The following is a 19,982-nucleotide window of genomic DNA, read 5'->3' on the forward strand; positions in this document are numbered from 1 at the left end:
CTTTATCCTCTGACATTTAACTGCTTTCCTAATTCCCAGCCTTGTTAGATGTCCCTGAATCCGGAATCTCAGAAAATCTCAGCTCTGGGTGGAGTCGTGGCTTCAGGCTGGACATTTAGAAATGCTTTTATTCTGCTCTGCAGAAGTGTAGGTTGCAGAGCTGTCACAAGTCAGGACATGGAAGGCACCAGGAAGCTGTTACCTTCCTGATCCTGAACACCCCCCTTTCCTTCCAGATCATCTGAACAATCCTGAGCTAGCTCATGTAATTGATTTTACAATATCTGTGATGACCCTTGGTGTAGTTTCTTGCTTTGTCTGTTCTATTTAATTTCTCTTAATCCTTGTGTAATTTTATACTGTGTTAAATATATTAGATAAGAAATCCAGGCAAGCTACGTCAAACAACATCCTTACTGTCACAAATGTAATTACGAATGTTTAACTATTTATGTGGTATTCTCCCTTTCCAACTTTTCAACTCATCCTTGCAAATCCATTTTATTCCTTTCCCATTCTTGTTGGAACCTCCCTCTGTGTGATCCTCTTTCTTTCCCACACAGAATGTAAATAACAGCTTTCAGATGCTGTTGTTTGGCTTGGCAGAGGGCCTTACAGGCGATACCTGCCCAAGTGATTTTAACTCATAAACTGGGATTTTACTGGCAGGCCAATTGTACTTGTGCCTACCTCTGTACAGAAGTGTCACAGTTGTGTTGCATTCTCCCATGGGTTAGTCGGTTTTAAAATCCTACTTCTCACAGCGGGGGCAGTAGATACATGACAGTGCTGAAAGTTTCCCTATGCCTTAGAAATATTTTTATGCAGTTCTGTCTGAAATTTTCTCTAAAATGTATATGTATTTAGATGTAAGAAGGCACTTCTGTCACCTAAGAAGTATCCTTAGTTTCATGTGTTCTTTTATTACATCACAAACATTAATATCTGTATCGAATATGAAACGGAATTTGAAACGTGTAGGTAAGTATATGTAAGTACACAATTTGACTCTAAGACTACATGAAGTTGACTGAAAGCAAAATAAATAATGTTCTTTAGAGAGCTCTGTGATTAGCTTAGTTTCTAGCAGTTTTCTAGTAACTCATTTGTGGTTCCCTCTTCTGTATTGCAGTCTGCACTGAACACGTCTTAGACAGAGATGGTCACAAATGGCCTTCAAATCCATTTCCATACCTGGTCAGGATACTCAGCACCATTTCTTCCCCCTGATACATGGGAATTGTTGTGGCCAAATGTGATGCACAAGACTCCACGATTCACATTTCAAACTGTCTAAAACTACTATAATGCATGACTGATATTACCTTCATTTAACAAGGTTGGTCCGGCACAAGAATCATAAAATCACAAAGTGGTTCATGTTGGAAAGGACACCTTTTTCCTCAAGACATCACCATCTTGGCCTCTGGGCTCAGCCATGCCCTGTGGTGGGGCTGTTGGAGCCATCTGGAATGGGCTGTGTCTGACATGGGGCAGCCTGGCTGCTCCTCACAGAGGCTGCCCTGCAGACCCCACTGCCAGCACCTGTGCACAGCAACCCATACACATCTCTAGACCACTGAAAAGAGCCATAAGCCAACCTGGAATTGCCTTTTTCGGAACACAGAGAAGGCAGATGTAATGGTACTATTCTGTGGTGGTTGGCCTCCTTTCCCCTCATTCCTGGTTGTTTTCATCCCTACTGCAATCCAGTTCTGCCACAGAAGCTCTCCTGCCGTCTGTGCATTTGATCTGCTTTCGCTGATGTTGATATGTGAATTAAAATTCAGCTGGGTGTCTCAGTCTGGAGTACCTTTCATTTATCTGGGGTGCCTCAGGGGTATGTGGTGTGTGCCAGAGACATCTCTCAGTTCAGTCACCTCTTCTGCCTTTGCACTTAAGCTCGTGATGAGACTGATGTCTGGATTCTGTTTATACATCAACAGCTTTCTCTAGGGACAATCCATTTTTTCCTGGGCCATGTTCTGCAGAACAAAACTGGTGTGCTTATTTTGGCTGTTCAGGTTCCCCTCTGTCACCACCATCTCTCACATGGTAACTGGGGCTACACTCTTAAGTTAGACCATTTGGGATTCTTTTTCTCTCAAGTTCCTCAGGACCACAAAGGTGGGACATTTGTAAATATCCTTCTCTGCATAGATTCTCTGATTGGCTTGTCAGCTTGTCAGGGTATCTCACTTCCAGACATCTCCACAGAGGAAGAAAGGATCCTCTGACAATTTGGTTGATCTTCTGGGCCTCCCTGGGCATCTTGGTGCATGTCAGAGTGCTTTCCTGGTTATCACCACTTTCATCTGTTTCCAGTGTTATCTACCTGAATAGCTCCTGATGTGATCTACTCTGCTGCTCTTTGGTTACTCTGAAAGGTGCATTGGGCAGTGATTTTACATGATGAGGTGTCTTGGGGCCCTGCTTTGGGATTTGCCACAGTTGTTGGTCAGGAATGTACCAGTGATAACCATATAAAATCATAACTCTCACTGTCAGGTCAGGTTAGGGTTACATGACTCATACATTTATATATGCAATGTACATAATTCACTTATTATAGATTTTAAAATACACAGGGAAGAAAACTCAGGCTTAATCCATAAAAAATTACATCAGAAAGGTTACTTTTTCTCCCTCTTTCTTCTCTGTGGTGGGTTGATGACCTTGGCCAGATGCCAGGTGCCCACCAAACCACTCTCTCACTCTCAGCTGCAAAGGGGGGAGAAAATAAAATGGAAAACTGACTCATAGGTTGAGATAAGGCAGTTTACTAAAGGAAAAGTGAAAGTTAGGATGTACACAAGCAAAGAGAAAAAAAAGTTTTATCCTCTACTACTCATCAGCAAATGATGTCTGGCCACTTCCTGGGAAGCAGGGCTTCAGCACTTGGAGCAGTTGCTCTGTAAAGCAACATTGTAAATAAGGAATGCCTCCCCTTCCTCCTTTTTTACTTGGGTTTTATACCTGAGCTGACATCCTATGGTACGGCATATCCGTTTGGTTAATTTGGGTCAGCTGGCCTAGCTGTGTCCCCTCCCATCCCCAGCCCACTGGTGAGTGGGGAATGTTGGAGAGCACTGTTGCTGGGCCAGCGCCGCTCAGCAGGACCCAAAGCACTGGTGTGTCATCAACACCTTCCCAGCCCCCAGCGCAGAGCAGAGCACTGTCAGGGCTGCTGTGGGGAAATGAACTCCAGCTCAGCCCCACCCAATACATGACCCTGCCCCTTTAACTTGCTGAAGTTAACGTGCTTCCACTGAAAGGGTTATCCCATTCATATAGTCTCTACCCGAGTGAAACACAATAAATTTTAGAGCAAGAGTCTTGAAGAGGTTCTTGCTAAACACTTTATTTCACCCCAAAACCCATTCTAGACTGTCTCTTGGCCATTCTTCTTGGTTAAATTAGATGCTATTTCTTTTCCTTTGGATCTGCAAATGTCTTTCTGTTAAGCTAAGAGTGATTTTCTGCACAGTTCTCCTGACTGAAAAAATTAACTCCCATCCTTTGAGTTTGATGATTTTCAGGCACATTTGTATGTGAAGTGGATAGAAATCAGTATGTTAACAAACATGCTGGATGTGTAAGGGAGTTCAGTGCAGCTAGGTAATTTGCTTGGTTGAAACCAGATACTGTGACACTTGCTCCCACAGCAATTTGACCCTCACCTTTAGCCTTTGTCACTTCAGCTCCCAGTAATGCAGCTGTCAGTCTCAGCTCCCCCTCTTCTCTCAGCCCTGTGACCAAGGCTGTGCCTACACTCTGGATGCCAGAGCCAGCTCCAGACTCACTGCATGGTGTTAATGTGCTGCCAGTTTCCCAGAAAGGAGCTGATCCCATCATATGGCAGACGGCTGAAATTGCTTAGGCAGCTCTTGCTGTCTAAGTGCCCACTCTCCTCCTCTGAATTTGAAGGGTTCATGTGTGGGTATGTACACTGCAGATAGTGTTTCAATGCTGTGTGTGTAAAACGTGAGAATTGCAGGGGTTTGTAACCTAACAGGGCAAATGTGAAGATAAATACCACGTTATTTAATTAGACAGTTGGCTAGATAGCACTTTTAAGCCTGTTGGAATCCCGTTCTGTAAATCCTCTCTCCAGTTCATTTTTGCTCAACTGATTTCAATCTTTCTAGATCCTATAGAATCACAGAATCCTAGAATTGTTTAGGTTGGAAAGGGCCAAGCAGTAATCTAACGCTGCCAGGCCCACAACCAAACCATGTCTCTAAGGTCCATATACACATGGTTTCTGAACACTTCCAGGTACTGTGATTCCACCACTTCCCTGGGCAGCCTGTTCCACCCTCTCAGTGAATAAGTTTTTCCTAATATCCAGTCTAAGCCTCCCCCAGCACAACCTGAGGCTGATCAGAACAAGGTACAAACAAATTCTGTATATGCATTGATTCTTACGATGAGCTGTATGCGTTTGAAGCAGGGGGAATTCATAACTGAACTACTTTCAAACAAAGTATGACAGCTGAGGCAACAAAGCCACAGTTCAGTCTGTTCCCACTGTGCTGAACTGCCCAGCACTGGGAAGGACACTTCTGTGGGTACTTAGACCTTTAGCTTGCAGTCCAAGCTGAGCAGGGCCTTGCCGAGCACACCAGGATGAATTCTGGCTGAGAAACAGAGATCTGAAGCACCCCTGCATGTGCTCTGGGTGAGTCTTTGTTGCAGGACCTCGGTAATGCTGGGTATTAGGTAATTATGGATATCTGCCTCTGTTTTAGCAATCCTAAGGTCTCATCACTTGTGTGACTTCGGCAGCGTTTTATCTTGCACTGCAGTGTACTTCCAGAGCCTGGGATCCACATGATTCTCCAAAAAGAGGAGCAGGTTTTTTGTGGATCATTTCTGATGTCCTAGCTTTGTGAAGGGAATTTTACTTGACCAGATGGATGAGTGGCAGCACATGATGTGGCGAGGGTGAAACCAAGCAACGTGCTGGTTCCCCTGTCAATACACACATGCTGACTGGGCACCTGGCTCCCATCTCTGGCTGTGCACAGTGGCCGGATCCCTTTGGAAGAACCAACTTAGTTCTTGTTCCTTTACCCAAATGAAAAACTTGTAGAAGTGTTTTATCTTCGATATCTTCGTCATCCAGTCAAATGTGGATAAAAATACTCTTGTTTCAAAACAGAGAAGGAAAGAGAAATGTATGAATGGGCAGATTGTGATCATCTAAACCTTATTTCCTTAGAAACCATAAGTAATCATGGACCTCCAGAATCCTGGAAAATAAGAAAAACTCCCTGGAATGTTACAAATGGGTATATAGTTTAAAGGGTAAAATATGTCCTGGGTTTATTATTTAGGTTCATAGCAGTAGGACTATGAAGCTAAAGCTGGAACACATATGGGGAGGGGATTTGATTTTGGTGACTGGAAGCCAAAACATGGCCATCTCAAACCAAATTTCCTTCCTTCTGTACAGTTTTCTGAGGTAGGGTTTAATGTTTTCCCTGGAGAGAAAAATTAAATGTTTTCTTGAAGAGTATTTGTAACACTGAAGTCTACATGCTTGTGACATCAAATCACAAATGTAGTGCTACATTGCCCTGTGGGCATGGAAATTTCAAGCTCTTGAGTACACTATTATAATAAGTTTAAAATGCATTTCTTGCAAACAGTGTAATTTCTGGAGACACTTTAGTTGTACATTGGCTTACAGATTGTCATCACAGTTGTGTAAAGAAAAGAAGAAAATATTTCTATTTCCAAACACCAGAATCAGACTAACAGGCCTGTGCTCTCTTTGAGGGAGCAGCAGGGACTTCTGTTTTCCCCGACTGTAAAACTGCTTCCAACCCTTATGCAAAAGCCTTAATCTTTGCTAGAAAGAAAGCAAAGCACATCTATTCATTAAAATTCCTTAGAGAATTTATCTCAGTGTGCTTTCAAAAAACAGTTTTGAAATCATTTCACTAAAACAGGTTGAATTAAAAGAAAGATTTGACCTGGAAAAATAGCAATGACTTTTATTCAGATTCCCATGTGTGGCCTTGCTGTCACATTGAGGTAACGAGGTCATTGTCAGCGTACTTTTCAGTCTGTTCCATGTATTTCAAGAAAACTGCGTTGTAATAAATGGGGACATCTGGTAACAACATAATGTTTAGCTCACCAAAGCTATTTCTGATGATTTGGGTTAGAAGGTAGTGAGTGGATTCCACAGTTCATGTCTTTGCATCTTGAAAGATCTGATTTCATTATACTGAAGTGACTCCCCACAGATCGATGTCTTTAACATCCTCTGTGAAGTTAATTGCATAGCTTTTTCTGGCACCTTGTTTCTGCATTTGCATCTGGGTTTATTTTGCCTTCACATAATTATGAAAGTTTCTCTAATTTTTAATCTGCATTTTTCCTTGTTAATGCTTTATTTTATTACTTTGTGGTCTTCCCAGTGGGTTGATAAGACTGATTTATCTCTTATCAAATATCCATTCATATGTCCATGAATAATCCTGCTTCCTCTTGGTCTTTTCTTTCCACGAAATCTTCTTCATAGTTGAAGATGTTTTCTCTTAAACTCTTTCAAATTCAACAGCATTTTTAAAATATCCCCCTATATTAAAAAAACAAAAAATCAGGGAAGGTTGGAGCTAGCTGTAGTGACATAGTTGTATATTTAACATGCTGTTTTTATTAATACTACCCAACATCGTGTTTGACTTCTCCCTGACAGTCACAGTAACTTGAGTTCAGTGCATTAACAGTTTTAATCTTTCTCTGATAGAACGTACTGATGTCTTCATAATGGTGATTTTGATTAAGTCTGGATCAATTTGAATGGATTTTCCTAATCTGATTCAAGTCATATTTATTTCTCTAAAACCCTGGACTTCTGTACAAAAATCAGTAGTGAGTTTTAACTGTCTCTTTTGGCCCGTGAACAGACTTCAAATGCAAAGTTTTTGATGCTGAATTCAAGAAATATAATACATTTTAAAAGACTCAGTGCTTGAAAATTGTTAGAAAGTGCAAGCTGTGAATGCCTGGCTTTGCTGACCTAAGGAGAGCTAACTACACTGCTATGACGTGGTAGATACATAAGCAAAGGTAGGGGAAACTGCTGGGATAGTGGGAAGAAGCTGGTAGCTGCTACCAGGAAGAAAAACACATGCAAAGACAGAAAAACAGATCTAAGCTGGAACTAAGCAGCAAGAGAAGTAGTTTTGTTGGAGCCAAGACTGAAAACAGAAACATAGACTCCTAAGAACCTTCAATAGCAGTATGTGATCTCAGTAACCTGCAGAAGGCAACTGGATAACACTTCGGACTGGATAGCAACAATTTCTAGTCTCAACAACTTACCCACGCAAATGAAGATGGAAATGGGCTTTCACATCCAACTCTTACAGGGTTTTCCTGTATGTTGTCTAAAATGGATTTTCATTTTATCACCGATGGCAGGAACTTACCCAGCTCATAACTAGGATGGAATAAACCTACCCAATCCAGGTATGAAATGGTATTCTTTGAAAGTAAGGCTTTCCCCTAGCACTAAGTTTTTTCCAATCTGATTTGTAGCACAGATTTCCTGCATGTCATTAACATGAAAGGGATTGCTCAGTAAATCTTCTAATTTGGGCTTCTGCTAGACTAAAACCAACCACAGCAAGGATTGTCCCTATCAGTGAAAAAGATCTCATTGCTTGTTTTAAAATTCTGAATTGGGACTGGTATTTTAATCAATCCCAACATTTGTTCTGGTTCCTATGAGATAAATTCTTAAATGCTTGTCTTCAGTTGCTTGTCTTGGTAGGATACTTCAATGAGACTCGACTGGATTATAATTACCCATCAAAAAGACTGCTACAGGATTTCCTTGAGGAGATTTAAAGGTTCTTGCAAACCATTCCACTACAGACAGTATCTTTTCCATTCTTGCCCCAGATCTGCTGCTACAGAACCAGCAACTGATTTTCTGTGGCTTACTGGTCCCCTAAAAATCACATAAATGCTGTGCATTTGCTTTAGCTTCATGCATCCCTACCCCTTTCTTCCCTCTTGCTAAAACAAATAATTTATTTGGTGGTGTTGTGAAAGTGCTCCCTCTCAAATTGTGCATGCATGTTGATGATCTTCTGTGATAAGATACTGTACAACTTCACAGTGCCACACACTAAACACAGCAGCATGCAGGAGCTCACATGATGGTCATTTAATATCCATGACTCACAGTTCACAGGACTAGGATTCCAGCCAGCTGGGATTTGTTCTAAGTGGCATGAAATGACAAACAGTGCATGATATATAGCTCAGATACCAAACATGGTGGCCAAGCTTTTTTAAAAAAATGGCTCCTTGCCCCCTCCAGTAAAAAAAAAAAAAAAAAAAAAAAAAAAAAAAAAAAGAAAATCATGCAATAGATTTGCCCAATGACTACTGAATATTATTTTTCAAAAACTTATGAAGAATTAAGTGCCAAAATAAAGAGCATGGTATCTTGGCCTTCCTAGGTGGTTTCTGCACCCTCTCTGGTCTCTGGTTGTTTTTCCTTTGTTTAGTTTTTCAGTTTGAGTTTTATGTTGGAAACTGATTAACTCCTCTCACTGTGCTTGTGATATATCTGCCTGATTTTTGTACGTAAAACTGCAACTTATTTTCCCTGGCTTGATATTCAGCTGGGATATTATACAGTTGCGGAGTGCAAGAGGGATTAGATGTTACTCTGTGATTCACCCAGTCCCCGAGGACAGCTATATAAAGATCATCTTCTTCCCTTTGGCCCCAGGGAAGCTAGGGGGCAGATTACGAGCTAGTGGAAAAGACGAAGGCATAAAGAAAAAAACTCACCGTCTGCAAAGAGGCTCCTGGAGCACACATTCCCCTGCTCTCACATTGTACAGAACTGGGAAAAAGTGAGCTCCACTGCTCACCTATTGTTGGCATAGCCATAGAGGGGCAGTTCAAGGGAGAACAAAGCCACTAAAAGTCCTCTTTCCCACATTGGGACTGCTGTTTTCACAGAAGTTTCTCAAGGTTTCCCTTTCCAAGGAGAAGAAGGTGATGGGAAAGGCAGGACCCAGAGACTCTGTTGTTTACAGATGCTTTTTCCCTATGGCCTGGGAATCCTGAAATGAGATTGCCTTGTAAGGGCAGGTTATTTTCAGCCACTCCCTTCATTATGTTCCTGTTAAACCCATGGCTCAAGTGGGGCTTCTGTGCTGGAGAGATTTCGCGCTGGCTGTCTGCCCAGGGATAGATTGCAGCAAGGGTAGACTCTGACAGAAATAGGTGGATATGTTTGTAGACCTCCAAGTCTTGAAACGAGAATATCACTGCTAGAGGTCAAGGTTTGAACTTGCCAGTACTTCCCTCATTTACTGAAGTCTGTTGATGGTCCCTTGCCAGTGCTGGCTATTTTTATAACAGTCTCACAGTGGTAGGGATTTTCTCATTTCGGACCTGTTGTCACAGAAGTGTCACAACTTGGGATACTTTTGCCTCTGAGACTTCATTAAGAAGTTCAAATTCTGTATTTTCATGCTAAAATTTCTTCTAGGTTACTTGTTTACAAGTAAGAAATACTTTAATTTCTATAAAATATTTAATTGTATTTTTATGTGTTTTATCTAAGGCTTTAATATTTTAAAACTATTATTTTTTCCTCTGGAAACATTTGTCTTCACTAATTTCTCAGAAGCAAAGTTTTGAATTATAGGAAAGAAAATCAAGATTATTGGGTTGCAGGGGGGTTTTTTAAAACTGATTTACAGCAGTTTTAGACGGCTTTTCAAAACACTTAGAATTATCTATTTAAATCCAAAAGTCTCATATCTGGTCCTTTTCTGTGGTTTTTATGGAAGAATCAAGATATGATTTGAAAAATTTGAAGAAAGAAGGAACCTGAAAGCTGACAGCTACGACAACACCTGCCTCAGTTTTCTGTGTTCTGAGTGGCATATTTAGTCATGTTTATCCTTCTATTTTTGCATCACCATTTTGTCCTGCATCTCGTCACATGCGGCAGGGTTTTGCTGCTTCAAAGTTTTTTGTCAACTGTAAAGTCACTGCTCTATGTAGCTTGTTTAAGATGAAAAGCCTTTCCAAAATGGAGCTTTGGACTTTTTACAATAGGAACAGTCTACTTTATTTCATTTTTTTTCTATTTTTAAGTAAGAGTTCTGCTGTAGCACTATCTGGTATTACCATTGGCTTTACTAAGGCTTCACTGCCTTAACTTTTGTTTTTAATGTTCATTATGTTCAAATGTGTTTTTTTAAAATATGTGTTGCTATTCATGTTACTGAGAGCAAACTCAAAGTGCCCTGTACAAGAAGGTAATAAGATTTGTGATGATTCCCAGTTCCTTGGGGAATTATTTTAGCCTTAGATGGCACTTTGAGAACACTCTGTCCTTGCACAAGAAAGCCTCCCTTAGTTATAAGTAGATATTTAATATAGGGCAAGATTAAAATCCTTGACAAAGGTTGTAATGACTTCACTGGGTCAAGGATTTTACCATAGGATAGTGAAACAGAGAAATGAACAGAAATGAACAATGTATGGCACTGTCTCCCTTGTGAAGGGAGATCACTTTTGGCATGGATCTTGGACCTCAACCAAGCACTTTGTCTTCTGAAGTGAGAGCTGTAGTGTGCATGAAAATGAATCCATACCATGCTACCTGCTGGACTTTTTGGATTGGTTTGTATTTTCTTGGCAGTAACATGCAAGGAAAAGAGGGGTGAATCTGTCATCATTTCTCCTCTGTTAGTAGATGACATTGGTAATATGTGTTTAAAAATTTGTCTGTCTGGCCTCAATTTCTTTACTGATAGGCAGTCTAAACTATATTTACTACAGATTGCTGAGCACTGAATCATTAGGTATCTATCAGAACACTTCAGTCATCTTTTGACAATAGCTGTTGCTTTCTACCAGTTTCCATTGAGGTATTGAGGTATTCAGAACCCATCTTGGGTAAGCTAGGTTCTGGAGGCTACTGATGTTTCCTGGTACTAATATGGGAACAATGGATGGGATTCAAATTTTCAATAAAATGTTGGGTTACAAAGAACCTAACAGATTAAGATGTTTTGCAGAAATGTTATCTCATCTTAACTCTTTAATGTCATATAACTGGGAGGGAAAGGAATAAAATTTAAAAAGAAAAAAAAAGAAAGAATGAGGGGTTACTCAGGTTTGGAACAGTTCATTTTTCTGTACCTTGCTCTGTGGTTTATTTTTCCGAGAGAGAAAAAATTTGCATTAGTAATGTGTAGATCGGGGGGGGAAAATGTATTCTGAGCCCTATCCTGCATTTTGCAGGGCTGGCAGTGCTTCTATGCTTTGTCTTGTGGTATCCTACCTTCCACTGGCCTGTAGATAAAAGGCCTGAATCAAAACATTTTGCTCATCTAATTCCCAACACTCTGTGCATCAACTACTTGCCCACTGTTCCTTCTTTCCCACTGACCTGCAGAATTTCTTCTGTCTTGTAAGAGAAATAAATGCAGTTGTGTAGGTCTAGTTGATGCATGTTTCAATTTGCTTTGCTTAATGGTTTTGGTGTGCTCACTTTTGTTCGCCACCATCTCCCTAGTCTGGTTCTCTGACTGGAGGCCATGATTAGAAGATCATATCGACACGGACGTTCTGGTTTGTGGTATTGGAGAAGACAGGATCAGAAGATGTTCTGAACACATGTTTTGGAGAGGACATACTCAACTGCAGTGAAGGATCTGTTTCACATAGTAAAATGCCAGAAGAGTCTGAAAGGCTTTTAAATGGGAAGTATTGTAGGAGACCGTCTTCTCATCTGCTGATGACTGGGTAGTTTCTCTTGTAGAAGAATGCCCCAATGCAACTTGCTGTCTTTTGTGGCTTCAGTTTAGCAGACAGAAAGAAAAAAAAAGACAGATCTACTGTCTGCAGGAATCCAATTGTAGAATTCAGTGTCTTACTCCACTTGGACATTGAAGGTCTTCAAAAGTCATTTGAGGCAAAAGGAAGGGAAAATTTGTGGTGCTGGGAGACATAAAAAATTACCCTTTTGTAGATCAAACTTCTAGATAGAACCAGATTGGTTTTTGAATTTGCCAGGAAGGGAAATGAATGAAGAAATACCCAGCTTCAGAGATCTGGGATGAGGCTGGGTAGGAGCTCATTTCACAGTAAATTCTGTGTGTGCATGTGAATGCTGGTGACAGTGACATCAGTGGTGGCACTAACTGTATTCACCATTTGGGAGGTGGGAGATGGCACAGGGTGAGGGGATGCAAACAGCTTCAGCAAAACGCTTCCAGGAGACGAGAAAGCGACTGGTAGAAAACTCCCCTGTCGTCCCTCTGTCACCCATGAAGATTGATGAACCTCTCTGCAGCTCTGTCCTGGTCTTTTCAGTGAAGAATCCTGCTAGCTTTCTCATAATGGCAGAACTAATTAAAAAGGGAATCAACTTCAGAGGAACATAAACCACGCCAAAAGTTTGTCTCTTTAATGATATCTCCTCCATACTTCACTGGCAGGCATTCTGCTAATCTAATACCTGTTAATTCTATTACTAATTAGGGCTATAGCTCACCAAAGGCTGTTTTATATCTAACATAGATATGGTTAATGGCTTTAATCCTTGGTTGGGAAAAGAATCTAGTGCTATGGAATGAGATTTTGGAATAGACTGGAAGACGCAGCACTCAAGACACCAGAAGTTCAATAGCTTGTAATCTTTGCTCAAAACCACCGTGGAAGATGCATGGAACGACACTACTTTGGACAGCAGTGGATTTTATAGAGACAAAGTTCAATGTAGTCATATTAACTTTCCTTATAGCTGTGTTTCATGCAATGTTTGAAAACTCACAAAATTAGGGCCACTATGCTATTGACATAATGGAATTATGAATATGAGGCATCATTCTCACTTCCCAGTGCCCCTCCATCACTGAAATGAGGCAAAGAGAACACCTGGCTCCTGGGGATCAAAGTTAGGCTGAAGTTTTTCAATTAAATAGGTTTTGATCAATTAATGTTTAGTTGAGACTGAGTATTTTACCAGTATTCTTCATTACTTTGTAACACAGGTGTCCTGTAGAATTCCTGTATGAGTTGCTGGATTCCTGGCAAAGGAGGTCACTCATCACTCAGGTTCAAGGGAGATCCAAGAGGCTCATTGCCAAATTTTGGGTTCCCCAGTATGTGTAGAGTCTGAAGTTTCCCAAAACTGTAAGTCTGAAGACTCTTGGAGGAAGGAGGCTCGGAAAGCTGCAGGACTCCCCATCACAGAACTGAGATGTAAGTTCTGCCAGTCCTGGAGTTGGCTTCCTGGGACTGTAGCTGGAGCATTTTCCGTATCATGAAGTTATCACAGAACGATGAATCACATATGCTGCCCAGAGCCTATAGAAAGGGGCCTGAAAACACAGATTTTGTGTTTGAATACCATTACTATGTATCCAGTGGTGACCATGTTAAGATTATTTTGAAAACCAGGCCATTCCCAAATGCACTGATACGGCTTCATGTGCCTTATAAAATTTTCTTGCTAAAAGAAACTCCTCTATTTTTAGCTCCGCTTTGTGTAGCTGGTCATAATCCTGTCTGCAATTCTTCATGAGCAGCAGCTTTCAGTGAGGTTGAAGAGTAATGTAAATAACTAGAGTTTCAGGAGTCAGGGCAGTACTGCGGAACAGTAATTGTAATGAAGAAGGATCAGTGACGGTCCTGTCAAGAAATAACAATTTCCCACAGTTTTTCAGAGACTCACTGAAACTACATTTGGAAAACAGCAATCAAGGTATTCAGTCTTCATCCTCTTATTTGCAGAGATAGTTTCTTTACTATGTCATATCTATAGCTTGATCCAACTGAAATTAGTATATGGGGCTTTCGCAATTGTCCTGCTCCTGGAAAGGTCACACTGGCCTGGCTTGCATAGCATGAGGAACAAACTTCAGGGATTCACTGAAGGACTTGCACTTGAAGAAAATTTGCAAGTATTATCACACTGAGGATGGCCTTCTCTAAGGAACTGGATATGAGGTTATAAGGAGGGAGGTGCCTGGTGAGTCTTTGAATTCTACTGCTTACAGTAGTATAGGGCATCAATCAGGAGGAAATAAGGTTGTATGAACTTCTGGTTATCCCTAATAATACCACCTTCTATCACTGTAATTACATTCATTTCTCACAGTTTGTGTCTCTCAAACTCCTGTTAACCCTTCAGTTTTTAACTTGATGCCTTATTTTTTTTTTCTAAATATTCATGTCCTTATACACTGACAGAGCTTGCACAAGACTAAACCAAGCCAAAAGAAAACATCTGGAGATGTCAAAATGTGGATGAATGGAAGTCTCAGCTGGATTGTTCCATACAATTTTGGATACCATACTTCAGAAAATATGTGGTCCAAATGGATGTACTCTGCAGAGATTAAAAAGAATAACTGGAAACTGTGATCAGGAAGGAAAACAAAAGCAGAATTAGGTTTATTTAGTCTGAAAAAGTGAACTCCAAAGAAAGGCAGGAGAAATATTCCTTAGGTATTCAAGCGCTTGCTGGGAAGTAATAGCTCGTTGTCAGAGCATTCACAATGCATAGACAAAATATAATGGGTCTAAACTGCAGTAAAGGAGATTCATGGCCAAATCAAGGGGTAAGGTGTGAAAGGGTACCCTAGCACTGAATTATATTGCCTGAGAAAGCTGTTAAATCTCCATCATTAAGGGAGATAGTTGCTGTTGTTTTAGGCAAGTATTGCTCAGTTATGTCTAGATGCAGGTTAAAAGGAGGAATTAAGCTGATTTTTGAGAACACTTCCAGCCATATTTTCTATAATATGTTTTGGAAGTAGGGAAGGAGAAAACTATTAGAGTTTGAAGGTGAAACGTGAAGAAACATCCAAAGATTATGATCTCTCACTTTGTTCTTTTATTGGCAAATACTACATATAAAAAGTAAAGGAATTACTTGTATCTTCCCTGATACATGGAGATTTCAAAAAGCAGCTGCCTGCTCTTATGTTTTGACAAATGTGATGAAGTGATAACCCTATTATTATCTCTCTCCTTGCTCTGTTACTGAAAGAGCAATTGAATAAAGTTATAATATTTATCTTCTAGTAGTTTTAGGTATTAAGGCTCAGGTAGTGTTGTCAACCCTGCAATGGACTCTCTCTGATCTTATGCAAGATTCAAATTATAATGCTCTTCTGACTTAGACAAGGCATAAGCTATTCAATGCAGACAGTTGATCTACATATTTCAAGGAAATATAAGATATTAGTATCTTACTAGTAATTTTAAATATCCCCTAAAACCTCTTCTATTTTTCTGATTTCGCTTTTTCTAATAGAACTGCTACAACCTCTGTGTGAAAATTAATTAGGCGGTGATTATCATGTAATTGGTATTTCTTGCTTTCAGCTTGTTTTCCTATGGAATGACACTCATGCTCTCTTTCTCCCTCTCTCTCTCTTTCTCTCTTTTGTCTGCTAGCTGGATTCCGTAAGATCTGATAGAGGGTCAGAGATCTTCAGCATACTCTGTTCTTATTAGGCACAGAGTAGGAACGGGTGATATTCTTAATCCTTATGTGGGGGAGAAATACCTGCCTAGGTTATCTGCCAGAGAAACTCTTGGAAAGGAGCTGTTATGATTGATCAGCCACAGGAAATGCTTCCTGGAGATAACATGGGATCTTGCTCTGCAGCAAGGTTTTTGCTCGTGTAGACTCTTATTCTCTGGTCGATAATATGGGTGTAAAGAAAGTTTAAAAGTCACTTATCACAAGTCCAAAACCTGTCCAAAATTAGGCTGCATTAGTTCATGGGTGCACCCAGCTGCTTGTTTTCTTGTGAAGAAACTCAATTTAAAGAAAGTAATGATCAGAATCCTATGAGTGAATTTGAAAACAGCAAAAGCTGAGAAATCCAAAGGTATTTTTCAGCAGTCTTGTGTATAAACCATGCATTATGAAAACACTATTAATATAGTACTTTGTGCTAAATTTTATAATGAGTGTTGTAAAATCTATTGCAACTCAAAGCCTTTAATGTTCCTCCTAGCCCCTCCTTAAGAGTTTGTTTGCTGCTGGCTTTTCTGGGTGTGAGGAAAGCAAATGCCACATTGGCTGGCTGCCTCTTTTCTTGGGCATAGTCACTGCAGATTGGTGCTAACCATTGTTTGCTTGTTTTTCATGTGTTCTGGGGCAAAATGATGGGACAGGAAACATCTGAGTCTGTCTGACACTCTTGTGGCATGGACCGTGCTGGAACAGCTGGGGCTTCTTACTTTGCTGGGTAGCGCTCGGCTCAGGCCAAAGTTCCTTGGTACTTTTTCACCTCTCCCATTGCACATGTCTTAGAAAAACTGTGTCAGGGTCCTGAGTGCATTAATGAGCCTTAGCTGCTCTGATCAACCTCTCAGAGGGCCTCTACCCACATGTTCTGCTCAGGGGCTCCACTGCAGCTCAGTCTCTGCAGAGTTCTGCTCTAGCTCCAGCTGTGTTTCAGTCACACCCGGCTGTGGCCCCTGCTCCTAGCTTGACATGGGACCTGCCCTGTCACTATGGACTTGCCTGCTGATCATGAGAATGTGTTTGACTCTGGCTACTGCTGTCAGACCTGGCCTGACCCTGACTTGATGATTTGCGTATAAATGTCACTACAAAATGCTTGGGACTAAAGGAAGACTCACTCCTCAAAGGCGCAAGGCTGTGGCTTGTCTTAAAAGGATTGAGGTGTTTCCAGTATCTGACTTCTCCTCTGTCCCTTCTGTAAGGAAAATTAGTCTCAAAATTAGATCAAGCTAAACATTGTCATTTTGGTCAGCCTGTGCACATGGATTTGCTCTTATCCCTCACTCTTGCACATCCAAAAAATCTTGGCTAGAATCAGATGCCTACCTGCACATATTGGTTTTTACACCTGTGGGATGGGTACACTTCTGGGAGGGCTGCTGCTAAGGTATGGCTTGCTATTGCTAACAGCTTCCCCAAAGAATGGAAATATCCTGACAGGAGATAGTGGGAGTTACAGTCCTTGAATTTCAATTACAGGTGGAGGAAGGGAGAGAGGGAAGGAGAGCTGGGTGGTGTTGCTGTCTGCTTCCCTGTGCACAGCACATATTTCTGCATGGATTTCCAGCAGCAGTCATTGATGATCGTATTAGCAGTAATGTCCCTTGATGCTTGCAATCGTTTTTAAGGAGTCCAGGGACGGTAAAACTGCGTGGAAATGGGGATGAAAGCAGGAAGAAATACCAGTGACAGGTGAGTAGAGAGCAGAAGAGCTGCTCTGTGTGTGGAGAAGTTCTATCCAGCCCAGCACTTTTTCTCTGATATGAGACAACAGCAGATCCCTGCAGAAGAACTAAGGAACTGGTCATTTCTGGAGTGACTCCTCCCTTGTTACATCCTTCCTTCCTATCTCCAGTAGTCCCTGGGCTAGAGACTTACTGGTCAAGAATCCAGGTTCTTCTATCTGAAGATTCCCAATGGACAGGACAATCATGTATATGCTTTGGGGCAACCTAATTTCAGCCTTCCAGTACCTGAAGGGAGCATACAAGAAAGATGGAGAGGGACTTTTTACAACAGCATGTAGTGACAGGACAAGTGGGAATGGTTTCAAACTGAAACAGAGGAGGTTTATATTAGATCTTAGGAAGAAATTCTTTACCATGAGGGTGGCGAGGCACTGGAACACTTAAGAGAAGCTGTGGATGCCCCATCCCTGGAAGTGTTCAAGGGCAGGTTAGATGGAGCTCTGAGCAACCTGGTCTAAAGGAAGGTATCCCTGCCCATGGCAGGGGCCTTGAAACTAGATGATATTTAAGGTCCCTTCTAACCCAGGCCATTTTATGATTCTATGTTCATTGTCTTTCAGAGAAGTTTGTTATACCAGCCTAGCAGAGGGTAACATCAAGACACATAATTCCAATACGCATTGTGCAAATCTCTCCTCTCTATTTTGTTCTTCCATGCAAGGACTTCCCTTCTAGAGCTCTACCTAGGCTTGCCAAGGTATGTTCAGAAAAATATAGTTCTATCAAATCTCCAATAAAAGTCCCCTCATAGCCTGAGGCTTCTTCAGTTCTTGCTGGTAAAGTTTGGGTTGTCTGTTTTGCTGGGCTTTGTGTTCTACCATGGTGTCATACATGAAATCCCTATTTGTGCTTGGTCTTTGCATATTAAGTGCTTTAATTAATTTTGAGCTTAACATTTTTAAATTGAATGTCAAAATTAACCCATCAGCCCAGGTACACTAATCAAGTTTTTATGGTCTTCCTGTGTTTACTGTATACTTTTACAAGTGTTTTAAGATGTGTTGGATGTATTTTTTTTATGTTTTACTTGTATCTTGGTTTCAAGGCAGATTTTAAAAACCCCAGTTGCAACAAACAGCCCAGCCCCCATAAGCACCTGACCCTTATCTCAACTAATATCACCCCTCTGACCAGGAGGAGCCATTGGTGGACGGAGATGGTCTGTCAAAGGGAGAGCACCAATCACCTTGAACCAAAGGGGTGGGCTGTGGGTGGACTGTGGGCGGAGCAAAAGCTATAAAAGGGAGCAAAAGAAAGACACGTGGCTCATTCTCCCTTCCTCTCCAGCTTGCTAAGGCAGTGCTGGAGAAACCTACCCCTTTCTAGGGGCTTTTAGAAATAGATTTCTTTTTGACCAGCCTAGACTGCAAGTTTTTTTTTCTCTACCTGAGGTTCAGAGCTGCCTTAAGCCTAAAGTTCCTGAATCCCTGCGCTCCTGGGGCATACTTCCTGAGCCACTAGGATCCCAAATTTTTATATTTTGTTAGTTTTTGCAATTTTTCAATTTTTCTGTTTTAATAAATTGTTTTAATTCCTACAAAGAGTTGTCTCATTCCTCACACATGGGATGGAAAGGAAGAACCTTTTCAGCTGGTGAATGTTGTTTTATTTCTTTTTCAGGGTAGAAAAGAAATAACACATTACCTTGTGCCTAGATCATTTGTTCCTGGAACAAGTAGTCCTATATGGCTGATGACTGCACTTCTGAATTGCCAGCTGTGACTTGTGCAGGTACATGCAGTAGGTAGAAGCCCAGCTTCCTTGCTTCACTTTGCCATGAACTTCCCAATCTAGGAGCTCTAATTCCTGTAGTTTTCCCATTGAAATGCCACAGAAGATTATGTGACTAACCATGCTTCTGTAGACAAAACCAGATCCGGACCAGCAGCTCTTTTGTGCTGGCTGGAGCTAGGTCACATCTTTAAGGCTCCTAGATGTATGGCTAGATGGGCTGACTTGGTTGTTTGGCTATATGAATGGATCTATGTATTCTTTATTATTTTACTTATTATTTTTATTTAATGTACTATCTCTGAAGGTTTTCAACAATAGCCAGTGTTATCTTGACTTGTACTCTCTATCTCTTCCAGTAAAAACCTACCAGACAAACCTAGAGAAAGTAGGAATTTTCTGAGGTTACTTTCTGCCACAGGGGTTGGCAAGAAGTTCCATTATACTGTTTCTATAAAATCTGCAATTCCCTGATTGGTAATTGCTTGTGTGACTGTTAAACCCTTTGTGGATTCAGATAAGAAGGACAGTGGTTCTCTGGAATGGATGTGTTGCTTTAGGATGACATTAACAAGGGCTACCATCATTCTCAGTGTGTGAGTGAACAACTTTTAAGTGTCATCCTTCTTGGCACCCACAGAGATGGTGGATGAGGTTTACTGTTTAACAGCTGTTGGTGATCTTCTTTGCTCACCAATTTGGAGAAAATGATGTTCTAATACCCTTGTTCACCTGGCAGCTGACATTCTAGAGGCTAAACAAAGATTGGTCAGACCCTTGGGATGGCTTCCAGTGGCTTAATAAAATGTTTCTTCATTGGCCTATATTATGTTCTGGTCAATAAAGCCCCATGGACTTTGCTTGTCTGTGATCTCTCATTTTTCTCCTCATAATTTTCAAGTTAATTCTTTAACTGGTGCATAATTTGTTTGCAAACCTTTCTGGAAAAA

At 41.0% G+C, this 19,982-nt stretch overlaps 1 long non-coding RNA gene across 1 annotated transcript; it reads right to left on the minus strand.

The window, feature by feature from the left end:
• Positions 1-5,988: 5,988 nt before the first annotated feature.
• Positions 5,989-9,071, minus strand: LOC138104922 (uncharacterized). The gene is made up of 3 exons (XR_011148325.1): positions 8,827-9,071; positions 8,181-8,248; positions 5,989-6,592 (listed from the first exon to the last, which is right to left on the minus strand). It is a non-coding gene; the product is annotated as an uncharacterized lncRNA (long non-coding RNA).
• Positions 9,072-19,982: the final 10,911 nt, after the last annotated feature.

The sequence above is a fragment of the Aphelocoma coerulescens genome, chromosome 2 (genome assembly GCF_041296385.1).
Source record: "Aphelocoma coerulescens isolate FSJ_1873_10779 chromosome 2, UR_Acoe_1.0, whole genome shotgun sequence".
NCBI classification, from domain to species: Eukaryota; Metazoa; Chordata; class Aves; order Passeriformes; family Corvidae; genus Aphelocoma; species Aphelocoma coerulescens.